At 43.2% G+C, this 5,134-nt stretch overlaps 1 pseudogene; it reads right to left on the reverse strand.

Annotated features, from left to right (window-relative positions):
• Positions 1-346: 346 nt before the first annotated feature.
• On the reverse strand, positions 347-2,547 carry LOC112817872 (phosphatidylinositol N-acetylglucosaminyltransferase subunit P pseudogene; annotated as a pseudogene).
• Between the last annotated feature and the right edge of the window lie 2,587 nt (positions 2,548-5,134).

Genomic DNA, 5,134 nt, shown 5'->3' on the forward strand with positions numbered 1-5,134 from the left:
TACTAAGAGAATTTAATGTGGAAAAATTGGTCTCTCCAACAAATGGTGCTGGAACAACGAGATATCCACACAGAAAAGAATGAAATTAGACCCTTACCACATACTACATACAAAAATGAATGTAAAATAGATCAAAGATTTAAATTTTTAATGCAGTATCTTATTTATTCTGTTCATTAATAACTAATACTCAAGAACATTTATAATATTAATAGAGCTTAATCTAAGAGAATCAACTTACTTTTTTTACATTTCACTATTGGGTACAGAGAGAGTTGAAATAATTATGGTCAAAATTATTACATAAAAAATTATAGGAAATGCTTGGTGTTATTCTACATACAATTTAGGTTTTGGCATAAAGTTTTTTGGTTGCAAGGAAGAACATTTGGTTTTCTTCACTAATAGGAATATCTCTTAATGCTGGGATGGCCTTTTCTTGGTATTTCTTCTGCTGCTGATTTTTAGCAAGTTATCTGTGATTGTATGAATGGAGTTGAATGGAGAGGTACCCATCATGTTTATTCCAAATAAGAGAACGTAACCAATTACGATAGTAATGAGGAGGTAGATGGGCAATCCAATTACCCGATATTTTTGAGGCCAATAGGTTAATCCTAAGGAGTTTACCCAAGATTCAGTAATAAATGCCCGCACAAGATACAGGATGAAGCCAAACTGGGAGCTTAAGAAAAGAACAAACCCTAAATCGGTTTTTCTGGCAATTGTGATGGTGAATTTCCCACCACTTCCCCTGTGGCTTTAGATAATCTTGGGTCCTTGAAGGGCCCACTCTGGCCCCTCCCGACAGCTCGCCACTTCAGCGCCCAGTTCCCCACGCAAGCGCCTTTTGCAAAGCCTCCTCGGGGGCAAGAGAGGGAAAAACTAAAGGAAGGGCCTGGTTGCTATGGCACCCCCCTCCCCGCCCAGGCGCAGGTGCACAGCGCAACCCAAAGATCTAAATTTAAGAGCCATAGCTATAAAAGTCTCAGAAGAAAACATAGAAGTAAATCTCGATGATTTTGGATTTGACAATGGATTCTTTACATATGACATCAGAGCACCAGCAAAAAAAAGAGGGATCATCAATTTGAATTCTCCAAATTCAGTATGTTTGTACACTATCAAGAAAGACAAAATACAACCCATTGAATGGAAGATAACATTTGTAATTCATATATTTGTCAGAAGTCAAGTCTCCAGAATGTGTTAGTAACTCCCACAACACAATAACAAAAAGATATCCTAATTAAAAAATTGGCAAATGACTTGTATAAACATTTCACCAAAGAAGATGTACAGTAGTCAAGAAACACTTGAAAAGGTGCTCAACATCAATATCCATTGACATACAAGTCAAACCCACAGTGAGGTACCACTTAATACCCACTAGGAATGCACTAACAGCAACAACAATAACATGAAACGTAACAAGTTTTCACAAGGATGTGGGGAGATGGAGCTCTCATACAAGGCTGATGGGAATATGAAATGGTGCACATGATGCTGGAAACAGATTGGTGAGTCCTCATTAAGGTAAACACAGAATTCCTGTATGATCCAGCAACTCCACTTCTAGGTATGTGGCCCAAAGAACTGAAAACAGGTACTCTAAACAAAACTAAAGTTGTCCACAAATGGCCACAGCAACAGTGTTCAGTGCTTCACTGTTAAGGATGACTGAACTGCAGGTTTCTGGAGCTGTGGTTACTTTGTTCTAGAAGTTCCCTTCTAAAAGGCTTCTTACTTTCCTGAGCAAGAGGGCCTGAGGAGACATGACTAGTAATTGTAACATGGTGTCCCAGATGGGATCCCTGAATAGGAATGGATAAATGGGTAAATCTAAGGAAATTGTAAAGACTATAGCCTTTTGTTACAAATGCATCAGTATGAGTTTGTCAGTCATAACAAACATGCCATACTAATGAAAATTGTTAATAATAGTGGTAGGTGCAGAATATATTGATAACATAGAATTCTCTGTACTATAGTCACAATTTTTCTGTAAATATAAAACTGTCTAAACTAAGGTTTATTTAAGAGAATAAAGGACATACACCACATGATCATCTCAATGGACACAGGAAAAGCACTTGACAAAATCCAATCCTCTTTCATAATACAGACACTCACCAAACTAGGCATAGAAGGGAACTTCCTAACCTGATAGAGCATCTGTGAAAAACCTGTACTTACGACAGTTAGTGGTGAAACATGGAAGGATTTCCCACTAGGATCAGTAAAAACACCATTATGCCTGCTATTACAGCCCTGGGAACAAACTCAGGGGCTCCATCTTATCTAAATGGGGTACGAACAGAGGCCAAGGACCCACAGGCCTGGATTCCCATGGAGGCAGCAGCGTCGCTCCGGGAGCACAACCTGGGACGCACGAGGAGGGCTCCGGGTGTGAAATGAACCCTCAGGTCTGAAAGCAAGACTGGACGGGTCTCTCGGGCCGCTGGGTCCGCCCAGCCCTGGCAGGCCCCGTCTCTCCCAGCAGGGATCTGGAGCCTCCTGGCCGCACACCAGCACCATGCTCCTCATCACGGGCACGCTGCTCGGCCCCTGAGAGCGCCAGGCCAGGCCTCCCAGAAGGCGGGGGCCCCCGGAGTTACCGGCCTCGCCTAGGAACACCTCCTCCGGCACGCTGCCGGGCTCTCGCCAATGATGTTGTAGGCCGTCAGGATAACCTCATTAAGCGGGTACTCCCTCAGACCTACAGGTGGAAGGAGACAGGGGTCAGCTGGCCCGGGAACACCTCCCTGCCTTGGAACCACACCCAGGGGCTGGGGGCAGGCCATGGGCATCCCCAGAAGGTCTGTGGAGGGGCCTCCTCCTCCTTCCCTGGCCCCGGACTAACAGCCACCGTGCGTGTCAGCGGACCCGTCCACTCTGCGCTCAGGGTAAAGGGAGCAGCAGGCCCTCTCCCAGAGGGGAGAGTGGAGGCGGCAGAACGTGAAGTGGGCTTGCCTTTGGTCCGGAACCTCTCCATAAGAACAGATGGAGAAAGACCCCGGCATTTAAGGGGAACGTGTACTGTTTTTATGTACTATTGAATATTTTATTTTTCCAATTTTCCAATTGCTTATACTTTGCTTTTCTCCTTGTAGTACTACTGAAAATGTCAAAATAATTGTTGCTCAAAGAATAGAAGTCATTCACTAGACCTACCCAGAAACGAGACCCTGAGTAACATCTAGCACCTAGACGTGATTTCCTCAAATCTTCCTCTTACTGAGATGTGGTCCTAAGACTCACCTAGCACGGATTATCAATAAACTAGGTAACTCCCACCTCCCAGGGGCATGATGGACTGAAGCAGGTTGCCAACCACCCAGGCAATGAAATGGGATGGCAGGAAAATACAATTTGATCATTGATGTTTTCCTGTCAGAAAGGTGTCAGAAAAAAGATGCGCTGGAATTGTGAAAGAAGATTCAAAATGAAGTAAGCTTTGCTAAGAGAGCCACTCAAACTAGAATGGAAAGGACAATAACGAAGTAAAGCATACGCACGTCCCCTGTTTCAATTTTAAGAACACCAGGCACTTTTGACTTCTGGCACCTGTAACTGCTCAGTTGCCACTGGACCACCTCCTCCAACACACCCTTCTCCTTTGGACTGAAAGAGAGACAATGTAACAGCTGTTAGCTGCTGGCAATCACCGTAATTCTTTCAAAACCAGTGCCTGTGCTTTTCCTTCATAAACCCACACTCCCTGCTCAAAATTAGGGGCACATCTGATTTCTCTCCACTCTGTGTCTCCCAGATGACTGTCCCTAATACCCCAAATTGAAGTTTCAGGTGTTTTCCACCATCTACTTCTTGACTGACAGGAATTATGGACAAATGCAAAGCCCACTTTAGGGTATCTATGTATCATCGGGTTACGACAAACATCAGAGGAAACCTGAAAATGACAAAGTACACTTAAATTCAGATTCCTGAAATTGATTTGTTTACAGTTAAATCTTTTGGAAAATTTGTTTCACAAGAATCAGCTCTGGATGTTGTAAATAAAATTTTTATTTTGACATCACATCAGAAATCCATCCATTGTCATCTATCATAGCCCATCAGGTACTCTAAACAGCTATACTAGGAATCACACCCCCAACAACAAAAAATCCTCTCAAAATCATGAATTAAAATTAGTTGTTATCTGACTTTTGCCAAAATGATGGAGATTACCTGATGATATTACTCAAAAACTAAGTTCTTAAAAGTATAATGAAATGACATAATAAAGCTTTCTAAAACTGTGCCAGAAAAATGATCTATTTAGATAGCAATTGGATAAAATGGTATGATTGCATTACCTAAAGGAGCAAAAACATTAATGTGTAAATTTATGCTGCTACTCGGGTTGTTTTTCAATTCTATTATGTTTTATAAGTCATAAAATATTTTAAAGAATCACTTTCTATTTATTGTCTGGAACTGCCTATTACCCCTGGCATTTTGCCCGAGGGGTTCTGAGTTTTCACTTTGCAAGGGACCACCCAGCATGTATCCAGTCCCCCAGGTGGTTAAAAGGTATGTGGCCCCCTGCATGACAGCTCTAGGGAGTGGAAGGACAAGGGGTGAAACCAGCAGTTTTTGGGTCCAAACACTCAGAGTGAACAGATTGACTTCAGCAGCCAAGAGGGTCCTGCCCAGCTGTGACCTGTCTCATCTCATGAGTCCACATAAGGAAACCCCTGCAAGAGTAACCTGGACCCATGACCTGCACGCACGCCGTGGGAGGCCCCACCCAGTGGTGGGGAGGGACCCCCTGTCCACACGGAACTATCCTCATTGCAGCCCTGGCATTCAGGATGGAGGGTAGGAGCGAGGGAGGTCAATGCAACGTGGGCCTTTATAATGTGAAAGGCATGAGAAATCCATTGTTTTCCAAGAATATTTTTCTGTCCCCAGCAGAAAAGGAAGCTTGGGATCCAAACTAATGAAATTGATTAGAAAATGAGGGAGATATGTTTGCAAACTTACCTTGAGGCTCAGGAAGTTCACCCCTGAGACAACACTAGTAATTGTCATCCTTGGCTCCAAGGGGCTCCTGGAAGGAAAACAGGGCCATCCTGGGGAGAGAGGCCCTGCAGGAAGGACTTATTATTAAAGTATTTATTTATTT

The sequence above is a fragment of the Callorhinus ursinus genome, unplaced genomic scaffold (genome assembly GCF_003265705.2).
Source record: "Callorhinus ursinus isolate GAN/ISIS: 27379988/994484 unplaced genomic scaffold, GSC_fseal_2.0 scaffold86, whole genome shotgun sequence".
Classification (NCBI taxonomy): Eukaryota; Metazoa; Chordata; class Mammalia; order Carnivora; family Otariidae; genus Callorhinus; species Callorhinus ursinus.